General features: G+C 36.5%; 1 pseudogene; it reads left to right on the top strand.

Moving 5' to 3' along the window:
• Positions 1-12,000, top strand: part of LOC107698582 (uncharacterized) — an 18,872-nt pseudogene extending 6,872 nt beyond the window's left edge.
• Positions 12,001-12,505: the final 505 nt, after the last annotated feature.

Genomic DNA, 12,505 nt, shown 5'->3' on the forward strand with positions numbered 1-12,505 from the left:
TTTTTTTTTTTTTTTACCGTTAAAATTATTACATTTTTAAAAGAGTGGAAGAAAAAAAAAGTTTGACCTTGAACTGTGACCTATGGTGGCACTTACACACTTTCTAACCCAACCATTACTGTCTGCTCACACACACCTTCAATAAAACATTTTGACTTTTAGTTTTAACGTTTTGACACATTTGACATACAGGTCGTGCTGGATCTGATCAGATGGATTTAATCTCAACATACAGCTACAGGAACATACAGGATCTGAGATGTGTTTCATATATGTCAGATTCCATGAAATATGCGTATTCGGAAGTTCCAAAGAGCTTCCTTATTTGACGAAAGTCAGATTTAGCCTACTGTTTTCCCGGCATGAGCACAAGGACTTTTTAGCTTTCACTTGTATAACCGTTACATATTGATCCAAAGTGAAAAATGAAATAATAGCCTATGTTAATAATCGTTGCTATCAGCTTGAGGTTTAGGTTGTTTTGAAACCCCGACTGGACGCCGAACGCGTTGAGACTCGACGGAACAGTTTAACAACTACAATGGACAACTTTGTTCTCTCGTCTTTTACTCCCATTTACAGAATTATGCAAATGATTGTTATCATTTTATCACCTTGTTTAATTAGCTTCTGAGAATCGAATCAGCTGCAATTGTTAAATATTTTCATGCTATTTATATGTATTGCAAACAAAGATTTTAACAAGTATATAAAGCTATTAAAACATTTTTATTGCACAAATTTGCACACAAAAAAATTGAAGCTTTGGCTGACAGATGAAATGAAGATGGTGGGAGATGGTGAATTTTCACTGCAATACGAAGTTTTGATGTGCTGCAGTGGAGGTTTGGAGAATTAAAAACAGACAGCACAAACCCATTCACTGTCATCTCCAAACTGAATGAACCAAACCATTTTGATGGCACTGGTCATGATGAGACATTCAGACACAGTACAGCTGGATCAACAAAATGGGTTTCTCACAATCAGTGGCATCAGACCCACAGACTTTGTCATTCATAAACTAAATATCTCCAGGAATGGACAAAATACGATCTCCAAAACATTTATCGTCTTGAGGTGAGAAGCTCAAATCATTTAGAATAAAGATCCATCAACACTGAACAAGTTAGATGATCGGAAATGTCCAATTAATCAAACAATAATCTTCCAATGTTTTGATTTGCATTTATTTATTTATTACAGATTCCTCAGGAAACGAAGGGAATGTGCCAGAGGTGGCAAAACCATTGATGAATTGAGAGATTACTGAAAACACTTGTCTGTAGTGACTGTTACATGATCCTTATTTAGAATAAAAACTTCTGCTTTTAGGAGCCTTTAAAACTGGTGAAAATGTGTTTGAAATGAACGCTGCATGCTGATAACCTGTGAAAATCAAGGGTTTCTTTTGACTTTACACTAACTTTTTGTTATGTTACAGTCGATATAACCCCTTACCATTTACTCTGACCTCGTATGTTATGCAGGTTTATGTACATTTGCATGTCTGTTACATTTTATAGTGTTCGTTTTAATATTTTGTTCCGTGTCAATGAAAGAAACAGTGATATTTGAACGTTTTCTGCTCTCTAGTGGACAATCTAAAGGTTGCACTGTTTCAAACAGCTGTCATGTGAATAAGAGTGCAATTTTGCTCTGAAAGTTCAATTTCAGCTTCATTAACAACAAAATATGAACGTTTTTATATAACTTTTTAATAATAAAAAATCTTGTCATATGAAATTAATTGTGTTGCATCTATGTCAAGTGTTATAAACCTAGGACTAATTGCCTTAGTAAGTATGATATTTGAATACCTTGAACTTTGACCTACTGGTGTAGTTCACACACTTTCTAATCTAACACCCATTCACCGTCAAAGCGTCTGATAGTTAGCGCTGCCTGCAGCTCTGCTGGGTTCTCTATGACAAGTTCATGAATTTACTTGCTTATTTTGATCAGATTTAGAGATTTCCCAGCATTTAAGTCAAGAACTTTTAAAGGGGTCATATGATGCGATTTCAATTTTTCCTTTCTCTTTGGAGTGTTACAAGCTCTTGGTGCATAAAGAAGATCTGTAAAGTTGCAAAGACTAAAGTCTCAAATCCAAAGAGATATTCTTTATAAAAGTTAAGAGTCAGCCACGCCTACCTAAAACGGCTCGTTCTAACACGCCCCCACATATCTACGTCGCTCTGTGGGAAGATTTGCATAACGCCGCCCAAATGTTCACGGTAAGAAAGAAGTCGTAACTTTTATTCTCGCTGTAGTATTGTTGTTGCCGCCGCCATGTCGTGAAGACGCTGTGTGCTTCGTTGTGAAAGCGGAACTACTTTGGTCTTCCAAAAGAGGACGATATCGCTTCGTCATGCCTGGAGCTGATCCGTGCTGGTCGCTGAGCACACCTCGCTTTTTCAGACCGATGAGCTTTGTAAAAATCAACACGTTTCAAAAAGGCGGGGCATAGAGGAGAAACAATAATGTACAGTATGTGACAGTATGTGGTTTTTTTTTACTTTAAACCGAATAAACATTTCATTACACCAAATACACAAAATAATGTTAATAATGTTCGCATCTAGTCATCATTTAGGAAAACGTTGCCATATGGCAACAGTGTACCACAATGGAAAATGGCCAAAAAAGTATTTTTTCTATTAAATTATGATGTTCTTTTCTATTTAAATGGTCATTTATTTTAGATATTGATAGATTTTTATACTTGGAACTCATGCAAACCAAAAGTAAGTAGGTTCCCATCATTTAACCTTCAAAATGGTACTTAAAAGTATTATAATAATGCTTGCAAACGGACAAAAAAATGCGCTTTTGTACCATATATGCATATCAAATTCCTCAGCTTTTTATTGTTTTACATCCAGAAACTTTCCAACAACAAAAACAAGTCTTTTTGAAAGTATTTTATACAAGTTAAGTAAATATATGGTAGCTTGGAACATGCACTAATACCATGTAGAACATGAAAACATAAGAACTTCAAAAATACAGGTATAACGATAGGCGGCTCCCTGAAGTAAAGTGTGTGTTTTCCCAGTCCATCCATGTGCACCTGTCTCAGTCCAACTCATGTCACATTTCATGGCATCCCGTGAAACTGCAAAAAGCAGTTCCTTTCAGCTGTGATGCAAAGGTGCAAGTCACATTTGCTGCACTTCATGCGGACGATCCCCTTGCAGCCAGGGTATTTGCACTTCCCTTTCTTCTCCATGACAGGCCAGTGGCTTGTTTGGTCCAACCTGACTTGATCAGGCACACTGGGGGCCACTGGGCCTCTTCTTTGTTTCCCTTGCAGGGTTCCTGTCATGTTCTGTATTAGAGGTCTTCCTTTCCTCCACAGTCACTGAAGGCTAACTCATCCTCACTCTCATCACATGGAAGAGCTAACTCTGCACTCTTCCTATTGCCCTTTCCATAAAATATTGCTGTATTAATTTTCTGAAAAGAATACATAATTTTGTTATTTATACATAAATACAACTATACTACAATAAACACTTCAAATCAATAAATAACTGTGATCATTTTATTTATGCTACTATCTATAATAAATCCCAATGGGGAAATACATTACTGCAATTCCACTGTGGTACAGTGTTGCCATATGGCAACGCACCTATTTTTCCATAGTGGTACAGAGTTGCCATATGGCAACTTTGATATTTTCTTAATTTACAGTAAAACTATGTTAGACAAAATTGATTTGTGAATGAAAATATCTAATTTACTTACCAAAGATGTTGCAAAAAAATCCCCCTTGAGAAAAGATGTTTAGAAATTAAGTTAATAGAGCAATTTCTGGAGCACTTCCAACAGGTGTCTTCTGTGTGAGGGTGACAGTGGGAAAAGGAGTTTTGGAGGGACATTCAGTTATCATGTGACTTAAAAACAGCACATCATTGGCTACCTTAAGGCCTACCCTTTTAATTCCCATAATGCAATATATTGTAGTTTTTTCAGAATAACAAGGAAATGAGTAGAAATTAATTGTTGCCATATGGCAACTCCGTACCATAGAGGGTTTTAAGTACCACACACAACCTGTCAGGTGCTGTCCTTGGTCTTGGTTTTAGCACAGACTCGTTCATTTAATCCCTCGGTAGGTTCATTACACCAAATACACAAAATAATGTTCTTTTTAGCAGCATCTAGTCATCATTTAGGAAAACGTTGCCATATGGCAACAGTGTACCACAATGGAAAATGGCCAAAAAAGTATTTTTTCTATTAAATTATGATGTTCTTTTCTATTTAAATGGTCATTTATTTTAGATATTGATAGATTTTTATACTTGGAACTCATGCAAACCAAAAGTAAGTAGGTTCCCATCATTTAACCTTCAAAATGGTACTTAAAAGTATTATAATAATGCTTGCAAACGGACAAAAAAATGCGCTTTTGTACCATATATGCATATCAAATTCATCAGCTTTTTATTGTTTTACATCCAGAAACTTTCCAACAACAAAAACAAGTCTTTTTGAAAGTATTTTATACAAGTTAAGTAAATATATGGTAGCTTGGAACATGCACTAATACCATGTAGAACATGAAAACATAAGAACTTCAAAAATACAGGTATAACGATAGGCGGCTCCCTGAAGTAAAGTGTGTGTTTTCCCAGTCCATCCATGTGCACCTGTCTCAGTCCAACTCATGTCACATTTCATGGCATCCCGTGAAACTGCAAAAAGCAGTTCCTTTCAGCTGTGATGCAAAGGTGCAAGTCACATTTGCTGCACTTCATGCGGACGATCCCCTTGCAGCCAGGGTATTTGCACTTCCCTTTCTTCTCCATGACAGGCCAGTGGCTTGTTTTGTCCAACCTGACTTGATCAGGCACACTGGGGGCCACTGGGCCTCTTCTTTGTTTCCCTTGCAGGGTTCCTGTCATGTTGTGTATTAGAGGTCTTCCTTTACGCTTGAGGCTGCTGGCTTTGTTCTCTCTGCAGAGACAGTGGGCAATTTCGGTCTTGAGCTTGAGCAGACTGAGCTTTTCTTGGACCCCTAGAGCTCTGCAGTCTCTTCGGTAGAGAAGCCATGCCTGCACAGCTGTAAGGTCCAGCATGTGGAATACAATACGAACACATATACACATGCGCACACACATTATTCTTTACTTCTATCCATAAGATCATACCTGTCACTTCTGCTTCTGACTCTCCCTCACTGCCCTCATTCAACTCCATCTCGTCACAGTCACTGAAGGCTAACTCATCCTCACTCTCATCACATGGAAGAGCTAACTCTGCACTCTTCCTATTGCCCTTTCCATAAAATATTGCTGTATTCATTTTCTGAAAAGAATACATAATTTTGTTATTTATACATAAATACAACTATACTACAATAAACACTTCAAATCAATAAATAACTGTGATCATTTTATTTATGCTACTATCTATAATAAATCCCAATGGGGAAATACATTACTGCAATTCCACTGTGGTACAGAGTTGCCATATGGCAACTTTGATATTTTCTTAATTTACAGTAAAACTATGTTAGACAAAATTGATTTGTGAATGAAAATATCTAATTTACTTACCAAAGATGTTGCAAAAAAATCCCCCTTGAGAAAAGATGTTTAGAAATTAAGTTAATAGAGCAATTTCTGGAGCACTTCAACAGGTGTCTTCTGTGTGAGGGTGACAGTGGGAAAAGGAGTTTTGGAGGGACATTCAGTTGTCATGTGACTTAAAAACAGCACATCATTGGCTACCTTAAGGCCTACCCTTTTAATTCCCATAATGCAATATATTGTAGTTTTTTCAGAATAACAAGGAAATGAGTAGAAATTAATTGTTGCCATATGGCAACTCCGTACCATAGAGGGTTAAATATGAGAAAATCACGTGTGAACGTGAAATTATGCAATCGGCTCTGTCACTTGCGGTTTAGCTCGTTTAGAAACTGGTCGAACGCTTTGAGACTCAAAGGAACAGTTTAACAACTACAATGGACAACTTTTACTGATCTTTTACAGAAATATGGAGACGTTTGTTTTAGTTTTCGTTCTGATACTCGTGGACGGTGAGTACATTTAAATGGCTTTTGAGACATTCACTTTACAGTTTTTTCGAAATATTTTAAATTGACTTGAATATGATGGAATATTGGTAAAATGCATATTATTTAAACTCTTTTAATAGAATTTCCAGTTTCTGAGTTAATATTTAGATCTGTTTTGTGGAGCATAGTCCAAAAATGTTTGTCTGTCCAATATTCACTACTGCATTAACATTACTCCGTATTCAGTGACTTACCTGGCCACCTTTCATTTTGTTGTTCCTGTGTTCACAAAATATTCTTGAACATGTGAAGGTTTGATATCCACACACTGCTCTTTTCCATACAATAAGGCTGAATGAAGAAGAAATCTGCAAGAAGAAATGACAAAAGCAACATAAATTCTGACAGTATTAACCTTAAATCTCTCAAACGGTCTCTAACTCTTTTAATAGCATTTCCAGTTTCTGAGTTAATATTTAGATCTGTTTTGTGGAGCATAAAGTCCAAAAATGTTTGTCTGTCCAATATTCACTACTGCATTAACATTACTCCGTATTCAGTGACTTACCTGGCCACCTTTCATTTTGTTGTTCCTGTGTTCACAAAATATTCTTGAACATGTGAAGGTTTGATATCCACACACTGCTCTTTTCCATACAATAAGGCTGAATGAAGAAGAAATCTGCAAGAAGAAATGACAAAAGCAACATAAATTCTGACAGTATTAACCTTAAATCTCTCAAACGGTCTCTGTTTGGCAGGTTTGTTTGGTGTTATGGATGAAATACAGTCTGTGTCAGTGACGGAGGGAGATTCTGTCACTTTATATACTGATGTTACTGAAATACAGAAAGCTGATCTGATACTGTGGACGTTTGGATCTGACAGCACTCGAATAGCTCAAATAAACAGAATGGCCAATAAGATCTCATTATATGATGATGTTCTTGACGGGAGATTCAGAGACATACTGAAGGTGGATCATCAAACTGGATCTCTGACCATCACAGACATCACACCTCAACACGCTGGACTCTATGGATTTGTACAGATCGTTGAAGGAAAAGAAGTCACACCCAAAAAATTCAACATTATTGTTTCTGGTGAGTCGTTTTCTAGATGCATTCGGTTTGATTTCATTGCAGTGCAGTATGGATCCAATATAGACCTTATTCTCTCGTGCTTTCCAGCTCGTCTGCCCGTTCCGGTCATCAGCAGAGACTGTTCTTCATCATCATCATCATATTGTTCACTGCTGTGTTCAGTGGTGAATGTGGGTCATGTGACTCTCTCCTGGTACAAAGGAAACAAAGTTTATTGTCCAGCATCAGTGTGTCTGATCTCAGCATCAGTCTCTCTCTACCTCTGGAGGTGGAATATCAGGATAAAAACACCTACAGCTGTGTGCTCAACAATCCCATCAGCAACCAGACTCAACATCTGGACATCACTCAACTCTGTCACACATGTTCAGGTACGGCAGCTATTAGCAATTTTTCATAGAGCTGATGTCGGTTGGTCAAGTTTAAGCACTTTAATACTACATTGATATGGTCACTCTCTTTCCTTTATAGCACCAGGTTTGTCCGCAGCTCATATAGCACTGGTTTGTGTTTGTGCTTTGGCTGTGGCTGCAGTTTTGTGTGGTATTTACTATTACTGTCAGCGCAAGTCGCCTAAACAAGCAGACGAAGGTAGTATGCGTTACCTACAGCAAATTTTACAAGATATAGTTGTGCAAGAAGTTATCAGTTTATTTATACTAAGCCATTGTTTATACAGACCAACCTGATGGAGCGCTTATTAAGCTAAATAAAGGTAAGGTACAATTTAACGTATGTGTACTTACTCTTGAGTTTGTGTTTGATGTGGCTTTATTCTCAAACATCATTACAAAAAAGTACATGCTAAAGTAATCATATTATAGTTATAGATGACAAAATTAAATTTAAGTCATGTGATGATTGTTAAGGAGTAGTTCAGCCCAACAATGGTAAGATACTGTATTACTGAATCTCTCTTGTGTTTGTCTAAATCCACATTCATAGAGATTGTTATCTGTGTTTGTTTTCAGAAGCCAAATGTGTGTACCTTACTAGACAGATAAAATGGTGTTCTTTAATGAAGTCTGTGATTTTGTTTAAAACAGGTGCAGTTCCTATAGCTATGGAGCTAAACGGTAAGATATTGTGTGGTAATATGTTGTTAATATTTCTGATTATTGTCAAGTTAATGTCTTTGTTCAGCATATTAAGCATGTTGTTTTGAAGCTGATTAGCTCAGAAACAGCATAAAATCAAAACTGGCGGGGAAAAATCTGCCAAAAACGTCCACATTAAGTCATGAAAACCTTTTTGTAATGTTCTCTGAATGTTTAAAACTTCAATTTTTTTTCTCCTTGTTAGGAGAACATTAAAGGGATAGTTCATCCCAAAATAAAAATTCTATCATATTTACTCATCCTCATGTTGTTCCAAACCTGTATGCATTTCTTTATTCTGTTGAACACAAAATACAATATTTTGAAGAATGTAGGTAACCAAACAGTTGCCAGTAGCCATTGTCTTCCATAGAATGGGAAAAAAAAATACTATGGAAGTCAGTGGCAACCAGCAAATTCATTTTTGAGTGAACTATCCCTTTAAGATAACATTTCATTTTAAAATGTAGCAAACATTATGCAAATGTAACTTTTGAATGTTTTCTGAAACATTCTGAAGTTTATTTGTGAATGTTCTCTGAACATTTAAAACGTCCAGGTTTTTTTATGTTTAAAGGTCCCATATTGTCAAAACTGAAATTTCCTGGCTTTTTTCACGATAACTGAGGTCTAAGTGCTATGTAACGACCATATAAGTTTCAAAACAGTCAGTCCACAGTAAAATGCACACAGCCTGCATAAAGTAGCTGTGATTTTTCACAAACCATTGTGACTTCCGTAAAAAGTTGACGTCAGAACTACACAGTCACCGCCTTCAGTCACCACCCCGAGCACCGCCCTCAGTCCCACTCTCCTTTTGCCAAACCAGACAACATCGCGGAAACATGTTGAAAAGGTTAACTTTAACCATGAAACCAGGAGCATTTTTGACGATCGTTTCTGTCCAGTCTGCTTGTGTTATCGCGTTTAACCACAGCTGTCGTCGGGTTTTTGTCTGGCTGATATTGCATATCGCAGATATGCGATCAAATTTCTAATTTGAGGCTGTATTACGTCGATTCTGGCACCCAACATCACAACAAGATGAAATTTTAAGCTTCTTATGTAGCCGAATCTACGCTGGTTTGAATGGGCCGCCTCCAGTTTCCCCTTTGTTTTGCTGCCTCCAGCTAGCGCTGTGACGTCGCTGACCCTAGTTACCTGTGGTTGGCCTGGCCGTGCGTCACTCAGAACACAACAGGCCAATCAGAAGAGAGGCTCATGAATATTAATTAGACAGACCAAAATCTACCTGTTCTCAGCAGAGCTCCTGAGAAAGGAGCTGTAAAAATATATTGAGATGGTTTTTGGTAATTATACCGCAAATATATATATTCTTAAGGACATCAAAACCTAAAATAAAACTCCAGAAAGGTGTAAAATATGTGACCTTTAAAAAGCTTTTTTTTTTCTTGGTTATGAGAATGTTAGGGAAAACATTAAGGGAACATTACATTTGATAATTTAGCAAACATTAAGCAAATGTTACTTTTGAATGTTCTCTGAACCATTTTGAGTGTTTAAAATGTATTTTCTTTTAAATCTTAAAAAAACATTTTTTTTTCTTAATTATTAGAATGTTAGAGAAAACGTTACATTTATAATTTTGCAAGCGTTAGGCAAATGTAACTTTTAAATGTTCTCTAAATGTTTGAAATGTTAAATAAAGTGTCAAGACAAATGATAAATAACTAATAAATAAAATGTTTCAAAAAAAGTTCCATGAATAATGCATAAATAATGTTATTAAAGACCAGATAACTTTGAATGAACATTCTATTATTGTTACTGGAAGAACACTTTGAGAGGAACTTGCCAGAACATAAAGTCCTGAGAATGTTCCCTGTTAGCTGGGTATGTATGAACCATCAGGTGAGGCTGAACAGGTAACAGGAGGAGCTGGTTATAGATTGTCTTCAGGTGAAAGGTGTGACTGAGACACAGCGTGGGTTGTAGGAAACACGTGAAACTCCAAAACCGTTCACACTTTAGAATAAATGCCACTGGTTTTTTGAGTATTATCCATAACAGATATACCATAACTGTGCATACTAAATCTCTGTGTGTCTGTGTTTGAGCATCAGACTCATGTGTGTTCGTCTTCTGCAGACAGGGACATGTCTATTCAGAAAGGAGACTTGCCAAATAGTAAGTTACCGAGTCGTTTCGCTGTTCCTTTCAGAAATCAAACAGATGGTTTGAACATTTAGAGCTACATTGATTCATTTTGCTGACTTTTATCCAAAGCAACCTAAACAGTTCATCCTAAGTAGGGAGTGACTTGGAGAAATGCTGCATTGCACAGCTATCAAATTGCTAGTGAAGATACCTGGAGAGATCCATCTGCGAGGTTCAGTTTGATAGTGTTGAAGGCTGCATCAAGATGGATAAACAGGGCTTCGTCGGCAGATAGCATGGTCGTTCTATATGAGAGAATAAAGTAAACTGAGTAAGATAAATATGGCGCTACCTGACTAAGGTCTATAGAGGAACCTTGAATTCAGAATAAAGCTGAAATGATCCCCAGTGTGTGAAAACATGAGTAAATGAGGTGATGGTGAGATGTTTCGAACGAGTCAAGCAAGGCTAAAATTGCTCCGAAGTCTGTGACGACAAACTAACCCAAAACTACAACACGAGAGTAGAAAGTAGAGTGATGCATTAGGTATCACAAATAATCAAACTTGTTTGGCGGGAGTTGTGGGAGAAAGAGGGTGTTGCTGTGTCTTCTGGGCAAATCCAGGTCTCAAGCCAAGGATGATGAGCTTTACTGACAACTGACAGGCCATTCAAGAGTCCTATAGACAGAGAGAGATGAGGAGACTTCAGGCATGTTGAATCATGTTGTACAGCACAGCGCCTCCTCGGTGACATTTGTCCGTTTCTGTTTGTTCTCCAGGTGTGTTTCTTAAGGAAGATGAAGTCACCTTGGTGCCAATGATTGAAGGAGACTCTGTCAAACTACACACTGATCTGACTGAAACACAGGAAACTGATATAATATGGTGGAAGTTTGTTGATTCCAAAGAACACAATTGTGCTAAATTTGTAATCATAGCTAGACTGAATAAAGCCAACGATGAGGAATACCTATGTAATGAAGAAATATTCAAAGACAAGTTGAAACTGGACCGCATTACCGGATCTCTCACCATCTCAAGCATCACACCTGAACACTATGGACATTATAATCTACAGATCATCAGAAAAGGAGAGATGGTCGTGCATACATTCAGTTTTGTTGCTCATGTGAGTAGGTCAAGTCATTTAAATAATATTTGCTTTACTAAGATAAAAACTGTTAATGAAGACCGATATACATTCAGGAATAGTTGTCAGTGTGCCATAATTCATTGTGAATAGTTATCACTGTACCGGGAAACTAATTTAATTTTTAGATTGATGGGAACATTAAAACACTTTCTCTATTTTTACCTTCTATGCTTCTTTTCTTACAGAATCTAATGAGACTAGAGCGGACCCAAAGCCTTCTCCAGAGGAGACAAACCTGCCCATGATTACAACCGATGACCTTACCGTATATGAAGACTGGAATAGCATCCACATTTCAATTCCACCACAACATTTTTTATACTTTTTTCAACCATCTAACATCCCGAATGACAAAACACTCTAATGATATATATATATTCACATTTTCTGCATATTTTTCCCTTTTGCATTTTGTTTTTCCTGATTTCTCAAGAAACCTCGGTAGGGAAACAAAGTAGTTACGCTTTTCATTATTTAATCAGCATATAGAGTTAAGTTTTTCTGATAACACTATTTTGGAATAATTTGTTTATTTTTTTTTTGGTTATATATATAGCTTTATTTGTACAACTAAATTTTATATTTTATATACATAATACACATTTGTAAATAAAAAAAAATATTTGTAATTCAAAAATATATGTTTGGTTCTTCATATGTTCAAAAGATCACACATTTTTAATGAAATGCATGCTGGTGGTTTGTAGATTATGTAATGAACTGCGGTAGAATTTAATTGTCCTTTAAAAGTGATTTGAACATTACATATCATGCATTTATATCACACAAAAAATAACGAGTAAAATGAACATTACCAATCCTCTTAATTTTAACATAAATTTCCCCATGCTGTGAAGAAATGGATCAGCTTCTTTCAACTCAACGTAAACGCATTGTCGTCTGGGCATTTCTATCATCAGAAACTTCTATGAGAAGAGTAAAGTTATTTAGTTGTAATGTTAGTGTATATTAGGTTTCATGTTATTTAGTTGATGTGT

The sequence above is a fragment of the Sinocyclocheilus anshuiensis genome, unplaced genomic scaffold, assembly GCF_001515605.1.
Source record: "Sinocyclocheilus anshuiensis isolate Anshui unplaced genomic scaffold, SAMN03320099.WGS_v1.1 scaffold118, whole genome shotgun sequence".
NCBI lineage: Eukaryota > Metazoa > Chordata > Actinopteri > Cypriniformes > Cyprinidae > Sinocyclocheilus > Sinocyclocheilus anshuiensis.